Consider the following 22170-nt stretch of genomic DNA (forward strand, 5'->3'; position numbering starts at 1 on the left):
CGATGCACGTTGGTGCGCGCGGATCGTGCTGCCAAAGGAAATTTGGTGCGCCAAGGAATGCACCATTTCAAATGCTGCCCTGCCCGCGCCAAGGGCAGGGCAAGGTTCCCAATCTTCATGTCCCGTGTTCGAATCTGGTGGCTTGCAAACACGCTACTTTTTCTTTTGATTTCTTGGCACGCTATTTGGTCTCAAGGCTTGGCTTCCTCATGGTTCTTGGTTCGAACCTTGTAGCAAGCATGGGTGCTAATTTTCCTTTGATTTCTTTCCTTTGAGAGCCCGATCCTGCTCTCCACAAGGGCAGGGCAGAGTTTGCTTCTCCTTGCTCCAAGGCACCATTTTGTGCTCTGCCCTTGGAGTGGGCAGGGCAGAGTTGCCTATGCTTGCTTGGTCACCCAATGTTGCCCTCCTAGAGGGCATTCTGCCCTTGTGGAGGGCAAGGTTGCTTCCACTATGAGTTGCGGCACGCTTCTCCCTTCTTTGGCCACGCTTTCCTTTTCTTGCGTCACGCTTCTTAGGCCACGCTTTTCATTTTCTTTTCTTTTCTTCACCTAAAATAAACCAAACAACCACTCAAAGTATCACTAAATTCAAGAGGCTTATAAATCACTTAAAATGCAATTAAAATTGGCTTAATCCTCATGTTTTAACATTAAATTCATGGTGGTTGCTTGATTTAGAGAAGTTGTGCATTTTCACTCCAAATCACTTACTTAGGATGCAAGAAAGTGCATAAATGCTAACAAAACAAGTGAAATTAGCTTGAAAAATGGGTATATGATGACTTGTCATCAGCACCCTTGAGATGAATTTCTCCATCTCCCATGACTCGGAGGTGGAAGCTTTTGCCTTCCCTTTCCTCTTTCTAGAGGTTTCTCCAGCCTTGGATGCCATAAATGGTTATGGAAAAACAAAAAGCAATGCGTTTACCACACCAAACTTAAAAGGTTTGCTCGTCCTCGAGCAAAAGAAGAAAGAAGAGAGTAGAAGAAGAAGAAATGAGGAAGAAGGGAATGGCTTTGTGTTCGGCCAAAAAGGGGGAGAAGTGGTGTTTAGGTTGTGTGAAAATGAAGGAGTGAAGAAGGGTTTATATAGGAGAGGGGGGCTCATGGTTCGGTCATGTATGGGTGGGTTTGGGAGGGAAAGTGGTTTGAATTTGAAGGGTGAGGTAGGTGGGGTTTTATGAAGGATGGATGTGAGTGGTAAAGAGAAAGATGGGATTTGATAGGTGAAGGGTTTTTGGGGAAGAGGTATTGAGGTGACTGGTGAATGGGTGAAGAAGAAGAGAGAGTGGTGGGGTTGGTGGGGATCCTGTGGGGTCCACAGATCCTATGGTGTCAAGGAAAAGTCATCCCTGCACCAAATGGCAAGAAAATTTGCGTTTTGTGCCAAATCTGGCATTAAACGCCGGGCTGGTGCCCATTTCTGGCGTTTAACGCCAGGTTCTTGCCCTTTCCTGGCGTTTAACGCCAGTCTGGTGCCCCTTTCTGGCGTTAAACGCCCAGAATGGTGCCAGACTGGGCGTTAAACGCCCAACTGCTAGCCTTACTGGCGTTTAAACGCTAGCAACATCTTCCTCCAGGGTGTGCTGTTTTTCTTCCTGTTTTTCATTCTCTTTTTGCTTTTTCAATTGATTTTGTGACTTCTCATGATCATCAACCTACAAAAAAAACATAAAATAACAAAAGAAAATAGATAAAATATAACATTGGGTTGCCTCCCAACAAGCGCTTCTTTAATGTCAGTAGCTTGACAGAGGGCTCTCATGGAGCCTCACAAATACTCAGAGCAATGTTGGAACCTCCCAACACCAAACTTAGAGTTTGAATGTGGGGGTTCAACACCAAACTTAGAGTTTGGCTGTGGCCTCCCAACACCAAACTTAGAGTTTGACTGTGGGGGCTCTGCTTGACTCTGATTTGAGAGAAGCTCTTCATGCTTCCTCTCCATGGTGACAGAAGGGTATCCTTGAGCCTTAAACACAAAGGATTCTTCATTCACTTGAATGATCAGTTCACCTCCATCAACATCAATCACAGCCTTTGCTGTGGCTAGGAAGGGTCTGCCAAGGATGATAGATTCATCCATGCATTTCCCAGTCTCTAGGACTATGAAATCAGCAGGGATGTAATGGTCTTCAACTTTTACCAGAACATCCTCTACAAGTCCATAAGCTTGTTTTCTAGAGTTGTCTGCCATCTCTAGTGAGATTCTTGCAGCTTGTACCTCAAAGATCCCTAGCTTCTCCATTACAGAGAGAGGCATGAGGTTTACACTTGACCCTAAGTCACACAGAGCCTTCTTGAAGGTCATGGTGCCTATGGTACAAGGTATGGAAAACTTCCCAGGATCTTGTCTCTTTTGAGGTAATTTCTGCCTAGACAAGTCATCCAGTTCTTTGGTGAGCAAAGGAGGTTCATCCTCCCAAGTCTCATTTCCAAATAACTTGTCATTTAGCTTCATGATTGCTCCAAGGTATTTAGCAACTTGCTCTTCAGTGACATACTCATCCTCTTCAGAGGAAGAATACTCATCAGAGCTCATGAAAGGCAGAAGTAAGTCCAATGGAATCTCTATGGTCTCATTTTGAGCCTCAGATTCCCATGGTTCCTCATTAGGGAACTCATTGGAGGTCAGTGCACGCCCATTGAGGTCTCCCTCAGTGGCGTTCACTTCCTCTCCCTCCTCTCCAAATTCGGCCATGTTGATGGCCTTGCACTCTCCTTTTGGATTTTCTTCTGTATTGCTTGGAAGAGTACTAGGAAGGAGTTCAGTAACTCTCTTGCTCAGCTGTCCCACTTGTGCCTCCAAATTCCTAATGGAGGACCTTGTTTCAGTCATGAAACTTTGAGTGGTTTTGGTTAGATCAGAGACCATGGTTGCTAAGTCAGAGGTGTTCTGCTTAGAACTCTCTGTCTGTTGCTGAGAAGATGATGGAAAAGGCTTGCCATTGCTAAACCTGTTTCTTCCACCATTATTGTTATTGAAACCTTGTTGAGGTCTCTCTTGATTCTTCCATGAGAAATTTGGATGATTTCTCCATGAAGAATTATAGGTGTTTCCATAGGGTTCTTGGTGCACGAAATTGTGATCAATACTTTTCAAAACATAAACAATCCCTAGTAATGGCTCCAAAGACTTGGTGCTCAATACCATGGCATAAACACAACTTCGCACAACTAACCAGCAAGTGCACTGGGTCGTCCAAGTAATAAACCTTACGCGAGTAAGGGTCGATCCCACGGAGATTGGTGGTATGAAGCAAGCTATGGTCATCTTGTAAATCTCAGTCAGGCAGACTCAAATGGGTATGGTGATAAACGAATAAAACATAAAGATAAAGATAGAGATACTTATGTATATCATTGGTGTAAGAGCTTCAGACAAGCGTATGAAGATGCCTTCCCTTCCGTCTCTCTGCTTTCCTACTGCCTTCATCCAATCCTTCTTACTCCTTTCCATGGCAAGCTCGTGTAGGGTTTCACCATTGTCAGTGGCTACCTCCCATCCTCTCAGTGAAAGCGATTGGCATATGCCCTGTCACGGCATAGCGGAATTCAGCTGTCGGTTCTCGGTCAGGCCGGAATAATATCCATTGATACTTTTGCGTCTGTCACTAACGCCCTAGCCTGCTAGGAGTTTGAAGCACGTCACAGTCATTCAATCATTGAATCCTACTCAGAATACCACAGACAAGGTGAGACCTTCCGGATTCTCTTGAATGCCGCCATCAGTTCTTGCCTATACCACGAAGACTCTGATCTCACGGAATGGCTGGCTCGTTTTTCAGGCGAGCACTCGGTTGTCAGGCGATCAACCATGCATCATGCAATCAGAAATCCAAGAGATATTCACTAAGCCTCGAATGCTTGTAGAACAAGAATGGTTGTCAGTCACCTTATTCATAGGTGAGAATGATGATGAGTGTCACGGATCATCACATTCATCAAGTTGAAGAACAAGTGATATCTTGGATAAAGAACAAGCGGAATTGAATGGAAGAACAATAGTAATTGCATTAATACTCGAGGTACAGCAAAGCTCCACACCTTAATCTATGGTGTGTAGAAACTCCACCGTTGAAAATACATAAGCATAAGGTCTAGGCATGGCCGAATGGCCAGCCTCCCAATGATCTAAGATAGCATAAAACGAAGATAGCTACCAAAGTCCCCTAATACAATAGTAAAAGGTCCTACTTATAGATAACTAGTAGCCTAAGGTGTACAAAGATGAGTAAATGACATAAAAATCCACTTCCGGGCCCACTTGGTGTGTGCTTGGGCTGAGCAATGAAGCATTTTCGTGTAGAGACTCTCCTTGGAGTTAAACGCCAGCTTTTATGCCAGTTTGGGCGTTTAACTCCCAATTAGGTGCCAGTTCCGGCGTTTAACATTGGAATTTCTTGAGGTGACTTTGAACGCCGGTTTGGGCCTTCAAATCTTGGGCAAAGTATGGACTATCATATATTGCTGGAAAGCCCAGGATGTCTACTTTCCAACGCCGTTGAGAGCGCGCCAATTGGGCTTCTGTAGCTCCAGAAAATCCACTTCGAGTGCAGGGAGGTCAGAATCCAACAGCATCTGCAGTCCTTTTGAGTCTCTGGATCAGATTTTTGCTCAGATCCCTCAATTCAGCCAGAAAATACCTGAAATCACAGAAAAACACACAACTCATAGTAAAGTCCAGAAAAGTGAATTTTAACTAAAAACTAATAAAAATATACTAAAAACTAACTAAAAGATATCAAAAACATACTAAAAACATTGCCAAAAAGCGTACAAATTATCCGCTCATCACAACACCAAACTTAAATTGTTGCTTGTCCCCAAGCAACTGAAAATCAAATAAGATAAAAAGAAGAGAATATGCAATGAATTCCAAAAACATCTATGAAGATCAGTATTAATTAGATGAGCGGGGCTTTTAGCTTTTTGCCTCTGAATAGTTTTGGCATCTCACTTTATCCTTTGAAATTCAGAATGGTTGGCTTCTTTAGGAACTCAGAATCCAGATAGTGTTATTGATTCTCCTAGTTAAGTATGATGATTCTTGAACACAGCTACTTTATGAGTCTTGGCCGTGGCCCAAAGCACTCTGTCTTCCAGTATTACCACCGGATACATACATGCCACAGACACATAATTGGGTGAACCTTTTCAGATTGTGACTCAGCTTTGCTAAAGTCCCCAATTAGAGGTGTCCAGGGTTCTTAAGCACACTCTTATTTGCCTTGGATCACAACTCTTATTCTTTTCTTTTTTTCTTTCTTTTTCTCTTTCGGTTTTTTTTTTTCGCTTGCTTTCTTCCTTTTTTTTTTGTATTCACTGCTTTTTCTTGCTTCAAGAATCATTTTTATGATTTTTCAGATCCTCAGTAACATGTCTCCTTTTTCATCATTCTTTCAAGAGCCAACCTTCATGAACCACAAATTCAAAAGACATATGCACTGTTCAAGCATACATTCAGAGAACAAAAGTGTTGCCACCACATCAATATAATTAAACTGTTATAAAATTCAGAATTCATGCAATTCTTTCCTTTTCAATTAAGCACGTTTTTATTCAAGAAAGGTGATGGATTCATAGGACATTCATAACTCTAAGGCATAGACACTAAGACACTAATGATCATAAGACACAAACATAGACAAACATAAGCATAAAATTCGAAAAACAGAAGAATAAAGAACAAGGAAATCAAGGAACGGGTCCACCTTAGTGATGGCGGCTCTTTCTTCCTCTTGAAGATCCTATGGAGTGCTTGAGCTCCTCAATGTCTCTTTCTGTCTTTGTTGCTCCTCTCTCATGATTCTTTGATCTTCTCTAATTTCATGGAGGAGAATGGAGTGTTCTTGGTGCTCCACCTTAGTTGTCCCATGTTGGAACTTAGCTCTCCTAGAGAGGTGTTTACTTGCTCCCAATAGTCTTGTGGAGGAAAGTGCATCCCTTGAGGCATCTCAGGGATCTCTTGATGAGAGGGGTCTCTTGTGTGCTCCATCCTTTTCTTGGTGATGGGCTTGTCCTCATCAATGGGGGTATCTCCTTCTATGTCAACTCCAACTGAATAACAGAGGTGACATATGAGATAGGAAAGGCTAGCCTTGCCAAGGTGGAAGACTTGTCCGCCACTTTATAGAGTTCTTGGGCTATAACCTCATGAACTTCCACTTCTTCTCCAATCATGATGCTATGAATCATGATGGCCCGGTCTATGGTAACTTCGGACCGGTTACTAGTGGGAATGATTGAGCGTTGAATGAACTCCAACCATCCTCTAGCCATGGGCTTGAGGTCATGCCTTCTCAATTGAACCGGCTTACCTCTTGAATCTCTCTTCCATTGTGCGCCCTCTTCACATATAACTGTGAGGACTTGGTCCAACCTTTGATCAAAGTTGACCCTTCTTGTGTAAGGATGTTCATCTCCTTGCATCATAGGCAAGTTGAACGCTACCCTCACACTTTCCGGACTAAAATCCAAGTATTCCCCCGAACCATAGTAAGATAATTCTTTGGATCCGGGTTCACACTTTGATCATGGTTCTTGGTGATCCATGCATTGGCATAGAACTCTTGAACCATCAAGATTCCGACTTGTTGAATGAGGTTGGTAAGTACTTCCCAACCTCTTCTTCGGATCTCATGGCGGATCTCCGGATATTCACCCTTTTTGAGTGAAAAGGGGACCTCGGGGATCACCTTCTTCAAGGCCACAACTTCATAGAAGTGGTCTTGATGCACCCTTGAGATGAATCTATCCATCTCCCATGACTCGGAGGTGGAAGCTTTTGCCTTCCCTTTCCTCTTTTTAGAGGTTTCTCCGGCCTTGGATGCCATAATGGTTATGGAAAAACGAAAAAGCAACGCTTTTACCACACCAAACTTAAAATGTTTGCTCGTCCTCGAGCAAAAGAAGAAAGAAGAGAGTAGAAGAAGAAATGAGGGAGAGGGAGATGGTGGTGTGTTCGGCCAAAGAAGGGGGAGAAGTGGTGTTTAGGTGGTGTGAAAATGAAGAAGTGAAGAAGGGTATTTATAGGAGAGAGGGGAGAAGGAGTGCGGCCATGTATGGGTGGGTTTGGGAGGGAAAGTGGTTTGAATTTGAAGGGTGAGGTTGGTGGGGATTTATGAAGGATGGATGTGAGAGGTGAAGAGAAAGATGGGATTTGATAGGTGAAGGGTTTTTGGGGAAGAGGTATTGAGGTGATTGGTGAATGGGGGAAGAAGAGAGAGGATGGTGGTGGGGTCCTGTGGGGTCCACAGATCCTGTGGTGTCAAGGAAAAGTCATCCCTGCACCAAATGTTGCTCAAAATCACGTTTTGAGCCATTTCTGGCGTTAAACGCCGGGCTGGTGCCCATTCCTGGCGTTTAACGCCAGGTTCTTGCCCCTTTCTGGCGTTTAACGCCAGTCTGGTGCCCCTTTCTGGCGTTAAACGCCCAGAATGGTGCCAGACTGGGCGTTAAACGCCCAACTGCTAGGTTTACTGGCGTTTGAACGCCAGCAACATCTTCCTCCAGGGTGTGCTGTTTTTCTTCCTGTTTTTCATTTTGTTTTTGCTTTTTTCATTGATTTTGTGACTTCTTATGATCATCAACCTACAAAAAACATAAAATAACAAAAGAAAATATATAAAATATAATCATTGGGTTACCTCCCAACAAGCGCTTCTTTAATGTCAGTAGCTTGACAGATGGCTCTCATTGAGCCTTACAAATGATCAGAGCAATGTGAGAACCTCCCAACACCAAACTTAGAGTTTGAATGTGGGGGTTCAACACCAAACTTAGAGTTTGGTTGTGGCCTCCCAACACCAAACTTAGAGTTTGACTTTGGGGGCTCTATTTGTCTCTGAATTGAGGGAAGCTCTTCAAGCTTCATCTCCATGGTGACAGAGGGATATCCTTGAGCCTTGAACACATAGGATTTTTCATTCACTTGAATGATTAGTTCACCTCTATCAACATCAATCACAGCCTTTGCTGTGGCTAGGAAGGGTCTGCCAAGGATGATGGATTCATCCATGCACTTCCCAGTCTCTAGGACTATGAAATCAGTAGGGATGTAATGGTTTTCAACTTTTACCAAAACATTCTCTACAAGTCCATGAGCTTGTTTTCTTGAGTTGTTTGCCATCTCCAATGAGATTCTTGCAGCTTGTACCTCAAAGATCCCTAGCTTCTCCATTACAGAGAGAGGCATGAGGTTCACACTTGACCCTAAGTCACACAAGGCCTTCTTGAAGGTCATGGTGCCTATGGTACAAGGTATTGAAAACTTCCCAGGATCTTGTCTCTTTTGGGGTAATTTCTGCCTAGACAAGTCATCCAGCTCTTTGGTGAGCAAGGGAGATTCATCTTCCCAAGTCTCATTTCCAAATAACTTGTCATTTAGCTTCATGATTGCTCCAAGATATTTAGCAACTTGCTCTTCAGTGAGATACTCATCCTCTTCAGAGGAAGAATACTCATCAGAGCTCATGAAAGGCAGAAGTAAGTCCAATGGAATCTCTATGGTCTCATTTTGAGTCTCAAATTCCCATGGTTCCTCATTGGGGAACTCAGAGGAGGTTGGTGTACGCCCATTGAGGTCTTCCTCAGTGGCGTCCACCTCCTTTCTTTCCTCTTCATATTCGGCCAGGGTTATGGCTTTGCACTCTCCTTTTGGATTTTCTTCTGTGTTGCTTGGGAGAGTACTAGGAGGGAGTTCAGTAATTTTCTTGCTCAGCTGACCCACTTGTCCTTCCAAATTTCTGATGGAGGACCTTGTTTCATTCATGAAACTTTGAGTGATTTTGATTAGATCAGAGACCATTGTTGCTAAGTCAGAGGTATTCTGCTTAGAACTCTCTGTCTGTTGCTGAGAAGATGATGGAAAAGGCTTGTTATTGCCAATTCTGTTTCTTCCATCATTATTGTTATTGAAACCTTGTTGAGGTCTCTCTTGATTCTTCCATGAGAAATTTGGGTGATTTCTCCATGAAGAATTATAGTTGTTTCCATAGGGTTCTCCTAGGTAATTCACCTCTTCCATTGAAGGGTTCTCAGGATCATAAGCTTCTTCCTCAGATGAAGCTTCCTTAGTACTGCCAAGTGCATTTTGCATTCCAGACAGACTTTGAGAAATTAAATTGACTTGTTGAGTCAATATCTTGTTCTGAGCCAATATGGCATTCAGAGTGTCAATCTCAAGAACTCCTTTCTTCTGACTAGCCCCATTGTTCACAGGATTCCTTTCAGAAGTGTACATGAATTGGTTATTTGCAACCATTTCAATTAGCTCTTGAGCCTCTGCAGGCGTCTTCTTCAAATGAAGAGATCCTCCAGCAGAGCTATCCAAAGACATCTTGGATAGTTCAGAGAGACCATCATAGAAAATACCTATGATGCTCCATTCAGAAAGCATGTCTGAGGGACATCTTCTGATTAATTGTTTGTATCTTTCCCAAGCTTCATAGAGGGATTCTCCATCCTTCTGTCTGAAGGTTTGGACTTCCACTCTAAGCTTACTCCATTTTTGAGGTGGAAAGAACTTTGCCAAGAAGGCATTGACTAGCTTTCCCAAGAGTCCAGGCTATCCTTAGGTTGTGAGTCCAACCATATTCTAGCTCTGTCTCTTACTGCAAAAGGGAATAGCATCAGTCTATAGACCTCAGGGTCAACCCCATTAGTCTTGACTGTGTCACAGATTTGCAAGAACTCAGCTAAAAACTGATGAGGATCTTCCATTGGAAGTCCATGGAACTTGCAATTCTGTTGCATTAGAGAAACTAATTGAGGCTTAAGCTCAAAGTTGTTTTGCTCCAATGGCAGGGATAGAGATGCTTCTCCCATAGAAGTTGGGAGTGGGTGCAGTAAAGTCACCCAGCACCTTCCTTGCATTGTTGGCATTGTTGTTGTTTTCGGCTGCCATGTGTTCTTCTTCTTTGAAGAATTCGGTCAGGTCCTCTAAAGAGAGTTGTGCTTTGGCTTCTCTTAGCTTTCTCTTCAAGGTCCTTTCAGGTTCAGGATCAGCTTCAACAAGAATGCCTTTGTCTCTGCTCCTGCTCATATGAAAGAGAAGAGAACAAGAAAATATGGAATCCTCTATGTCACAGTATAGAGATTCCTTGAAGTGTCAGAGGAAAAGAAAAATGGAAGAAGAGAAGGTAGAAGAATTCGAACTTGATTAGATAGAGTTCGAATTGTGCATTAGGAAGGAGTAGTACTCCATAAATAGAAGGATGTGGAAAGGAGGGAAGAGGATTTTCGAAAATTCAATGAAAAAGATTTTGAAAACATTTTGAAAAACACTTAATTGATTTTCGAAAATAAAAGTGAGAAAGAAATCAAGTGATTTTTGAAAAATACTTTGAAATTAGAAATTAAAAAGATTTGATTGAAAAACTATTTTGAAAAAGATGAGGTTAAGAAGATATGATTAGTTTTAAAGAGATGTAATTGAGAAGATATGATTTGAAAACAATTTTAAAAGATATGTTTTGAAATCAATTTTAAAAGATTTGATTTTGAAAATTAGTGACTTGCCTAACAAGAAAAGATATGATTCAAACATAAAACCTTCCTCAACAGAAAAGGCAAAAAATGTTCAATCAAATCATTAATTGTTAGTAAGTATCTTTGAAAAAGGAAAGAAATTGATTTTGAAAACATTTGATTGAAAAGATATGATTTGAAAAAGATTTGATTTTGAAAAACTTTGAAAACTTGAAAAAAATTGATTTGAAAACAAAATTCTTCCCCCTAGCACCATCCTGGCGTTAAATGCCCAGAATGGTATACATTCTGGCGTTTAACGCCCAAAATGCTACCTCTTTGGGCGTTAAACGCCCAACCAGGCACCCTGGCTGGCGTTTAAACGCCAGTCTGTCTTCTTCACTGGGCATTTTTGAATGCTCAGCTTTTTCTGTATAATTCCTCTGCAGCATGTTCTGAATCTTCAATTCTTTGTATTATTGACTTGAAAAGACACATATTAAAAATATTTTTTGGATTTTTAATAATAAAAAATGCAACAAGAATCAAATAACAATGCATGCAAGACACCAAACTTAGCAGTTTGTGTACTACTGACACTATATGAGACACATAAACACTCAAGCCAAAAGAATTCAAAGATCAGAGTAAGAAATCATCAAGAATTACTTGAAGATCCTTAAGACACATGAATGAATGCATGCAATTGACACCAAACTTAAGATGAGACACTAGACTTAAGCAAGAAACATCAAATATTTTTGGTTTTTATGATTTTGTGATTTTTTTGTGTTTTTTCGAAAATTAAGTGGAAAAAGATATCAAAATTCTTAATGAGAATTCTAGGAATCAGTGCAATGCTAGTCTAAGACTCCGGTCCAGGAATTAGACATGGCTTCACAGCCAGCCAAGCTTTCAAGGAAAGCTTCGGCCCAAAACACTAGACATGGCCAAAGGCCAGCCAAGCCTTAGCAGATCACTGCTCCAAAAGCAAGATTGATAAAAATCATCAAGCTCTTGTGATGATGAGTTGAAACCTCGGTCCAATGGAATTAGACATGGCTTCTCAGCCAGCCAGATTTCAACAAATCATCATGAAACTCTAGGATTCATCTTCAAGAATTTCGAAAAAAATAAATGCCTAATCTAAGCAACAAGATGAACCGTCAGTTGTCCATACACAAGAACAATCCCCGGCAATGGCGCCAAAAACTTGGTGCACGAAATTGTGATCAATACTTTTCAAAACATAAACAATCCCTAGTAATGGCTCCAAAGACTTGGTGCTCAATACCATGGCATAAACACAACTTCGCACAACTAACCAGCAAGTGCACTGGGTCGTCCAAGTAATAAACCTTACGCGAGTAAGGGTCGATCCCACGGAGATTGGTGGTATGAAGCAAGCTATGGTCATCTTGTAAATCTCAGTCAGGCAGACTCAAATGGGTATGGTGATAAACGAATAAAACATAAAGATAAAGATAGAGATACTTATGTATATCATTGGTGTAAGAGCTTCAGACAAGCGTATGAAGATGCCTTCCCTTCCGTCTCTCTGCTTTCCTACTGCCTTCATCCAATCCTTCTTACTCCTTTCCATGGCAAGCTCGTGTAGGGTTTCACCATTGTCAGTGGCTACCTCCCATCCTCTCAGTGAAAGCGATTGGCATATGCCCTGTCACGGCATAGCGGAATTCAGCTGTCGGTTCTCGGTCAGGCCGGAATAATATCCATTGATACTTTTGCGTCTGTCACTAACGCCCTAGCCTGCTAGGAGTTTGAAGCACGTCACAGTCATTCAATCATTGAATCCTACTCAGAATACCACAGACAAGGTGAGACCTTCCGGATTCTCTTGAATGCCGCCATCAGTTCTTGCCTATACCACGAAGACTCTGATCTCACGGAATGGCTGGCTCGTTTGTCAGGCGAGCACTCGGTTGTCAGGCGATCAACCATGCATCATGCAATCAGAAATCCAAGAGATATTCACTAAGCCTCGAATGCTTGTAGAACAAGAATGGTTGTCAGTCACCTTGTTCATAGGTGAGAATGATGATGAGTGTCACGGATCATCACATTCATCAAGTTGAAGAACAAGTGATATCTTGGATAAAGAACAAGCGGAATTGAATGGAAGAACAATAGTAATTGCATTAATACTCGAGGTACAGCAAAGCTCCACACCTTAATCTATGGTGTGTAGAAACTCCACCGTTGAAAATACATAAGCATAAGGTCTAGGCATGGCCGAATGGCCAGCCTCCCAATGATCTAAGATAGCATAAAACGAAGATAGCTACCAAAGTCCCCTAATACAATAGTAAAAGGTCCTACTTATAGATAACTAGTAGCCTAAGGTGTACAAAGATGAGTAAATGACATAAAAATCCACTTCCGGGCCCACTTGGTGTGTGCTTGGGCTGAGCAATGAAGCATTTTCGTGTAGAGACTCTCCTTGGAGTTAAACGCCAGCTTTTATGCCAGTTTGGGCGTTTAACTCCCAATTAGGTGCCAGTTCCGGCGTTTAACGCTGGAATTTCTTGAGGTGACTTTGAACGCCGGTTTGGGCCTTCAAATCTTGGGCAAAGTATGGACTATCATATATTGCTGGAAAGCCCAGGATGTCTACTTTCCAAAGCCGTTGAGAGCGCGCCAATTGGGCTTCTGTAGCTCCAGAAAATTCACTTCGAGTGCAGGGAGGTCAGAATCCAACAGCATCTGCAGTCCTTTTGAGTCTCTGGATCAGATTTTTGCTCAGATCCCTCAATTTCAGCCAGAAAATACCTGAAATCACAGAAAAACACACAAACTCATAGTAAAGTCCAGAAAAGTGAATTTTAACTAAAAACTAATAAAAATATACTAAAAACTAACTAAAAGATATCAAAAACATACTAAAAACAATGCCAAAAAGCGTACAAATTATCCGCTCATCAGTTCTCCTAGGTAATTCACCTCTTCCATTGAAGGGTTCTCAGGATCATAAGCTTCTTCTTCAGATGAAGCATCCTTAGTACTGCTTGGTGCATTTTGCATTCCAGATAGACTTTGAGAAATCAAATTGACTTGCTGAGTCAATATTTTGTTCTAAGCCAGTATGGCATTCAGAGTATCAATCTCAAGAACTCCTTTCTTCTGACTTGTCCCATTGTTCACAGGATTCCTTTCAGAAGTGTACATGAATTGGTTATTTGCAACCATTTCAATTAGCTCTTGAGCTTCTGTAGGCATCTTCTTCAGATGAAGAGATCCTCTAGCAGAGCTATCCAAAGACATCTTGGATAGTTCAGAGAGACCATCATAGAAAATACCTATGATGCTCCATTCAGAAAGCATGTCAGAAGGACATTTTCTGATCAATTGTTTGTATCTTTCCCAAGCTTCATAGAGGGATTCACCTTCCTTCTGTCTGAAGGTTTGGACTTTCACTCTAAGCTTACTCAATTTTTGAGGTGGAAAGAACTTTGCCAAGAAGGCATTGACTAGCTTTTCCCATGAGTCCAGGCTTTCTTTAGGTTGTGAGTCCAACCATGTCCTAGCTCTGTCTCTTACAGCAAAATGGAATAGCATAAGTCTGTAGACCTCAGGGTCAACCCCATTAGTCTTGACAGTGTCACAGATTTGCAAGAATTCAGCTAAGAACTGATGAGGATCTTCCAATGGAAGTCCATGGAACTTGCAATTCTGTTGCATTAGAGAAACTAATTGAGACTTAAGCTCAAAGTTGTTTGCTCCAATGGCAGGGATAGAGATGCTTCTCCCATAGAAGTCGGAAGTAGGTGCAGTAAAGTCACCCAGCACCTTCCTTGCGTTGTTTGCATTGTTGTTGTTTTCGGCTGCCATGGTTTCTTCTTCTTTGAAGATTTCTGTTAGGTCCTCTACAGAGAATTGTGCCTTAGCTTCTCTTAGCTTTCGCTTCAAGGTCCTTTCAGGTTCAGGGTCAGCTTCAACAAAAATGCCTTTGTCTTTGTTCCTGCTCATATGAAAGAGAAGAGAACAAGAAAATGTGGAATCCTCTATGTCGCCGTATAGAGATTCCTTGAGGTGTCAGAGAAGAAGAAAAATAGAAGGAAGAAGGAGAAGAATTCGAACTTAATCAGATAGAGTTCGAATTATGCATTGAGAAAGAGTGGTACTCCATAAATAGAAGGATGTGAAAAGAGAGGAAGAACTTTCGAAAATTAATTAAAAAGATTTTAAAAACATTTTGAAAAACTTTAATTTGATTTTCGAAAAAAAACAAGAGTGAGAAAGAGATCAAGTAATTTTTGAAAAAGATTTGAAATTAGAAGTCAAAAAGATATGATTAAAAAAAAACTATTTTGAAAAAGATGTGATTAAAAAGATTTAATTGAAAAGTTATGGTTTTAATAAGATATGATTGAAAAGATATGATTTGAAAACAATTTTAAAAAGATTTGATTTTAAAAAATTGATGACTTGCTTAACAAGAAAAGATATGCTTCAAACATTAAACCTTTCTCAACAGAAAAGGCAATCATACTTGAAATGTTCAATCAAATCATTAATTGTTAGCAAGTATCTTTGAAAAAGGAAAGAAATAGATTTTGAAAACATTTAATTGAAAAGATATGATTTGAAAAAGATTTGATTTTGAAAAAACTTTGAAAACTTGAAAAAAATTGATTTCGAAAACAAAATCCTCCCCCTTGTGCCATCCTGGCGTTAAACGCCCAGAATGGTGCACATTCTGGCGTTTAACGCCCAATGCACTACCTTTTTGGGCGTTAAACGCCCAACCAGGCACCCTGGCTGGCATTTAAACGCCAGTCTGTCCTTCTTCACTGGGCGTTTTGAACGCCCAGCTTTTCCTGTGTAATTCCTCTGCTGCATGTTCTGAATCTTCAGTTCCCTGTACTATTGACTTAAAAATAGAACCAAGATCAAATAAACAATGCATGAAAGACACCAAACTTAAATTTAGACACTAGACTCAAACAAGAAACATAAAATATTTTTGGTTTTTTTTTTTTTTGAAATTATTTTGGATTTTTCGAAAACTATAATGAAATAGAAAATAAAGGTTTCAGAATTCTTAATTTGGATTCCAGGAATCGTTGCAATGCTAGTCTAAGACTCCGGTCCAGGAATTAGACATGGCTTCACAGCCAGCCAAGCTTTCAAAGAAAGCTTCGGTCCAAAACACTAGACATGGCCAATGGCCAGCCAAGCCTTAGCAGATCATTGCTCCAACAGCAAGATTGATAGAAATCAACAAGCTCTTGTGATGATAAGTTGAAACCTCGGTCCAATAAGATTAGACATGGCTTCTCAGCCAGCCAGACTTCAACAGATCATCATGAAACTCTAGAATTCATTCTTAAGAACTCTGAAAAAAAATACCTAATCTAAGCAACAAGATGAACCGTCAGTTGTCCATACTCGAAACAATCCCCGGCAACGGCGCCAAAAACTTGGTGTGCGAAATTGTGATCACTACTTTTCACAACTCAAATAATCCCTAGTAATGGCCCCAAAAACTTGGTGCTCAATACCATGGCATAAACACAACTTTGCACAACTAACCAGCAAGTGCACTGGATCGTCCAAGTAATAAACCTTACGCGAGTAAGGGTCGATCCCACGGAGATTGTTGGTATGAAGCAAGCTATGGTCACCTTGTAAATCTTAGTCAGGCAGACTCAAATGGGTATAGATGATATATGAATAAAACATAAAGATAAAGATAGAGATACTTATGTATATCATTGGTGAGAGCTTCACATAAGCGTATGAAGATGCTTGGTCCCTTCCGTCTCTCTGCTTTCCTACTGTCTTCATCCAATCCTTCTTACTCCTTTCCATGGCAAGCTTATGCAAGGGTTTCACCGTTGTCAGTGGCTACCTCCCATCCTCTCAGTGGAAATGTTCAACGCACCCTGTCACGGCACGGCTATCCAGCTGTCGGTTCTCGATCTGGCCGGAATAGAATCCAGTGATTCTTTTGCGTCTGTCACTAACTCCCCGCCTTCAGGAGTTTGAAGCACGTCACAGTCATTCAATCATTGAATCCTACTCAGAATACCACAGACAAGGTTAGACCTTCCGGATTCTCTTGAATGCCACCATCAGTTCTTGCCTATACCACGAAGACTCTGATCTCACGGAATGGCTGGCTCGTTTGTCAGGCGAGCGCTCGGTTGTCAGGCGATCAACCATGCATCGTGTATCAGGAACCCAAGAGATATTCACCCAATCTAAGGTAGAACGGAGGTGGTTGTCAGTCACACGTTCATAGGTGAGAATGATGATGAGTGTCACGGATCATCACATTCATCAAGTTGAAGAACAAGTGATATCTTGGACAAAGAACAAGCGGAATTGAATAGAAGAACAATAGTAATTGCATTAATACTCGAGGTACAGCAGAGCTCCACACCTTAATCTATGGTGTGTAGAAACTCCACCGTTGAAAATACATAAGAACAAGGTCTAGGCATGACCGTGAGACCAGCCTCCCAAAGTGATCAAAAGATCTAAAGATCAAAAGATTCCAAAGATCATAAGCTTAAAATACAATAGTAAAAGGTCCTATATATAGAGAACTAGTAGCCTAGGGTGTACAGAGATGAGTAAATGACATAAAAATCCACTTCCGGGCCCACTTGGTGTGTGCTTGGGCTGAGCAATGAAGCATTTTTCGTGTAGAGACTCTTCTTGGAGTTAAACGCCAGCTTTTATGCCAGTTTCGGCGTTTAACTCCCATTTTGGTGCCAGTTCCGGCGTTTAACGCTGGGAATTCTGAAGGTGACTTTGAACGCCGGTTTGGGCCATCAAATCTTGGGCAAAGTATGGACTATCATATATTGCTGGAAAGCCCAGGATGTCTACTTTCCAACGCCGTTGAGAGCGCGCCAATTGGTCTTCTGTAGCTCCAGAAAATCCACTTCGAGTGCAGGGAGGTCAGAATCCAACAGCATCTGCAGTCCTTTTCAGTCTCTGAATCAGATTTTTGCTCAGGTCCCTCAATTTCAGCCAGAAAATATCTGAAATCACAGAAAAACACAAAAACTCATAGTAAAGTCCAGAAAAGTGAATTTTAATTAAAAACTAATAAAAATATACTAAAAACTCAACTAAAACTACTAAAAACATACTAAAAATAATGCCAAAAAGCGTACAAATTATCCGCTCATCAGTCCCTTTTTCACTCAAAAAGAGTGAATATCCGGAGATCCGACATGAGATTCGAAGAAGAGGTTGGGAAGTTCTTACCAACCCCATTCAACAAGTTGGAATCTTAATGGTTCAAGAGTTCTATGCCAATGCATGGATCACCAAGAACCATGATCAAAGTGTGAACCCGGATCCAAAGAATTGGCTTACTATGGGTCGGGGGAAATACTTGGATTTTAGTCCGGAAAATGTAAGGTTGGCATTCAACTTGCCTATGATGCAAGGAGATGAACATCCTTACACAAGAAGGGTCAACTTTGATCAAAGGTTGGACCAAGTCCTCACTGACATTTGTGAAGAGGGCGCCCAATGGAAGAGAGATTCAAGAGGGAAGCTGGTTCAACTAAGAAGGCATGACCTCAAGCCCGTGGCTAGAGGATGGTTGGAGTTTATCCAACGCTCAATCATTCCCACTAGCAACCGGTCCGAAGTTACTCTAGACCGGGCCATCATGATTCATAGCATCATGATTGGAGAAGAAGTGGAAGTTCATGAGGTTATAGCCCAAGAACTCTATAAGGTGGCGGACAAGTCCTCTACCTTGGCAAGGTTAGCCTTTCCTCATCTCATTTGTCACCTCTGTTATACAGTAGGAGTTGACATAGAAGGAGACATCCTCATTGATGAGGATAAGCCCATCACTAAGAAAAGGATGGAGCAAACAAGAGACCCCTCTCATCATGAGATCCCTGAGATGCCTCAAGGGATGCACTTTCCTCCACAAAACTATTGGGAGCAAATCAACACCTCCCTAGGAGAATTGAGTTCCAACATGGGACAACTAAGGGTGGAGCACCAAGAACATTCCATCCTCCTCCATGAAATTAGAGAAGATCAAAGAATCATGAGAGAGGAGCAACAAAGACAAGGAAGAGACATTGAGGAGCTCAAACACTCCATAAGACCTTCAAGAGGAAGAACAAGCCGCCATCACTGAGGTGGACCCGTTCTTTAACCTCCTTGTTCTTTATTTTCTTGTTTTTCGAATTTTTATGCTTATGTTTATCCATGTTTGTGTCTTATGATCATTAGTGTCTTAGTATCTATGCCTTAAAGTTATGAATGTCCTATGAATCCATCACCTTTCTTAAATAAACAATGTTCTTAATTGAAAAAGAGAAGAATTGCATGAATTTCAGATTTTATAACAGATTAATTATTTTGATGTGGAGGCAACACTTTTGTTTTCTGAATGTATGCTTAAACAGTGCATATGTCTTTTGAATTTGTTGTTCATGATTGGTTGGCTCTTGAAAGAATGATGAAAAAGGAGACATGTTACTGAGGATCTGAAAAATCACAAAAATGATTCTTGAAGCAAGAAAAAGCAGTGAATACAAAAAAAAGGAAAAAATTTTCGAAAAAAAAAGAGAAAGAAAGAAAGAAATAAAGTTGTGATCCAAGGCAAAAAGAGTGTGCTTAAGAACCCTGGACACCTCTAATTAGGGACTCTAGCAAAGCTGAGTCACAATCTGAAAAGGTTCACCCAATTATGTGTCTGTGGCATGTATGTATCCGGTGGTAATACTGGAAGACAGAGTGCTTTGGGCCACGGCCAAGACTCAATAAGTAGCTGTGTTCAAGAATCATCATACTTAACTAGGAGAATCAATGACACTATCTGGATTCTGAGTTCCTAAAGAAGCCAATCATTCTGAATTTCAAAGGATAGAGTGAGATGCCAAAACTATTCAGAGGCAAAAAGCTAAAAGCCCCGCTCATCTAATTAATACTGATCTTCATAGATATTTTTGGAATTCATTGCATATTCTCTTCTTTTTATCTTATTTGATTTTTAGTTGCTTGAGGACAAGCAACAATTTAAGTTTGGTGTTGTGATGAGCGGATAATTTATACGCTTTTTGGCATTGTTTTTAGTATGTTTTTAGTATATTTGGTTTAGTTTCTAGTATATTTTTATTAGTTTTTAGTTAAAATTCACTTTTCTGGACTTTACTATGAGTTTGTGTGTTTTTCTGTGATTTCAGGTATTTTCTGGCTGAAATTGAGGGACCTGAGCAAAAATCTGATTCAGAGACTGAAAAGGACTGCAGATGCTGTTGGATTCTGACCTCCCTGCACTCGAAGTGGATTTTCTGGAGCTACAGAAGCCCAATTGGCGCGCTCTCAATGTCATTGGAAAGTAGACATCCTGGGCTTTCCAGCAATATATGATAGTCCATGCTTTGCCCAAGATTTGATGGCCTAAACCGGCGTTCAAAATCACCCTCAGAATTTCCAGCGTTAAACGCCGGAACTGGCACAAGAATGGGAGTTAAACGCCCAAACTGGCACCAAAACTGGCGTTTAACTCCAAGGGAAGTCTCTACACGAAAATGCTTCAATGCTCAGCCCAAGCACACACCAAGTGGGCCCGGAAGTGGATTTTTATGTCATTTACTCATCTTTGTACACCCTAGGCTACTAGTTTCCTATAAGTAGGACCTTTTACTATTGTATTTTCATCTTCTGATCTTTGGAATCTTTTGATCTTTAGATCTTTTGATCACTTTGGGAGGCTGGCCTCACGGCCATGCCTAGACCTTGTTCTTATGTATTTTCAACAGTGGAGTTTCTACACACCATAGATTAAGGTGTGGAGCTCTGCTGTACCTCGAGTATTAATGCAATTACTATTGTTCTTCTATTCAATTCCGCTTGTTCTTGTTCCAAGATATCACTTGTTCTTCAAATTGATGAATGTGATGATCCGTGACACTCATCATCATTCTCACCTATGAACGTGTGACTGACAACCACCTCCGTTCTACCTTAGATTGAGTGAATATCTCTTGGATTCCTGATACACGACGCATGGTTGATCGCCTGACAACCGAGCGCTCACCTGACAAACGAGCCAGCCATTCCGTGAGATCAGAATCTTCGTGGTATAGGCAAGAACTGATAGCGGCATTCAAGAGAATCCGGAAGGTCTAACCTTGTCTGTGGTATTCTGAGTAGGATTCTATGATTGAATGACTGTGACGTGCTTCAAACTCCTGAGGGCGGGGCGTTAGTGACAGACACAAAAGAATCACTGGATTCTATTCCGGCCTGATCGAGAACCGACAGATGGATAGCCGTGCCGTGACAGGGTGCGTTGAACATTTCCACTGAGAGGATGGGAGGTAGCCACTGACAACGGTGAAACCCTTGCATAAGCTTGCCATGGAAAGGAGTAAGAAGGATTGGATGAAGACAGTAGGAACGCAGAGAGACGGAAGGGACAGAGGATCTTCATACACCTATCTGAAGCCTTCACCAATGATATACATAAGTATCTCTATCTTTATCTTTATGTTTTATTCGTACATCATCGATACCCATTTGAGTCTGCCTGACTAAGATTTACAAGGTGACCATAGCTTGCTTCATACCAACAATCTCCGTGGGATCGACCCTTACTCGCGTAAGGTTTATTACTTGGACGACCCAGTGCACTTGCTGGTTAGTTGTGCGAAGTTGTAGTGATCACAATTTCGTGCACCAGCCTCCACCAAAGAAGATCTCTTAGATAAACATACACATACAAATCAAATAAAAAAATCATAGATAGAGCATAGATATAGCAAGTAGAGCAAGTAGCAGATAGATATGATTAATCATTTAGGCAAATTAAGATAATGCACACTGATGAATGAACTTTTGACAGTTTAGAATTTTACAAATAAATTCTCGTTGCAAGTATAGTTTCTAAACCAACTAAAATCCTTTCATACAAAATATTGTTTGTCACAAGTAACAAACCCAATAAAAAAACCCGAAGTATTTAAACCTCGGGTCGTCTCTCAAGGAATTGCAGAAAAGTGTTTTGACTATTGGTTATGGAAAAGTATCTTTTTGGGTTTTTGAAATAAGGAACAAGGAAATAAAATGGCAAGAAATTAAATTAATAACTAAGAAAACTCTTAACTAGGATTGAGAACTAGAAGTCATGTCCTCGTTATCATCTTCATTTGTGATGATAATTGTATTTCGCTTTCACTTGGTTAACCCTCTAAAATGAAGGTAAGTCAAGTGAGCAAAATCAACTTAGATTCACAAGTCCTAATCAAAGACTAGAGTTAGTGAAGCCTAAGCCAATCAGCTATTTTCAATTACCCTTCAATAAGAGAATTTGATAACTCTATAGCATCAACTAATCAATCCAAGTCAAGAATATAAAAAAGCTACTTTAAAATCCTCCCAAGTATTTCATCAAACACTTGGAAGAGACAAAATAAAAGCATAGAAAAGCAATAAGAGAATATAAAATCTAAAACCAACAATTGCAAGAGGGAATAATAACAATAAATTGAAGATAGTAGCAATAAATATGAAATACCTCAACTTGCATTAAAAAGAAATTGACTCTAACATGGAGTTCATAAACCAAATTGGGGAAATAAACAAATCAACAAGAGAAATAAACAAACCAAAGTACTAGAATAATTAAAGTAGAAGAAACCTAAATTGAAACAAGGTAGAATTCTGAAATTGAGAAGAAATAAACCTA

General features: G+C 40.8%; 2 non-coding genes across 2 annotated transcripts; both read left to right on the forward strand.

Moving 5' to 3' along the window:
- Positions 1 to 9396: 9396 nt before the first annotated feature.
- LOC130972029 (small nucleolar RNA R71) lies at positions 9397 to 9504 on the forward strand. Its single transcript, XR_009083232.1, has one exon. It is a non-coding gene; the product is annotated as a small nucleolar RNA R71 (small nucleolar RNA).
- Positions 9505 to 13808: 4304 nt separating this feature from the next.
- LOC130971140 (small nucleolar RNA R71) lies at positions 13809 to 13916 on the forward strand. The gene has a single exon (XR_009082373.1). It is a non-coding gene; the product is annotated as a small nucleolar RNA R71 (small nucleolar RNA).
- Positions 13917 to 22170: the final 8254 nt, after the last annotated feature.

Source organism: Arachis stenosperma, chromosome 3, assembly GCF_014773155.1.
Source record: "Arachis stenosperma cultivar V10309 chromosome 3, arast.V10309.gnm1.PFL2, whole genome shotgun sequence".
In the NCBI taxonomy this organism is placed as follows: Eukaryota; Viridiplantae; Streptophyta; class Magnoliopsida; order Fabales; family Fabaceae; genus Arachis; species Arachis stenosperma.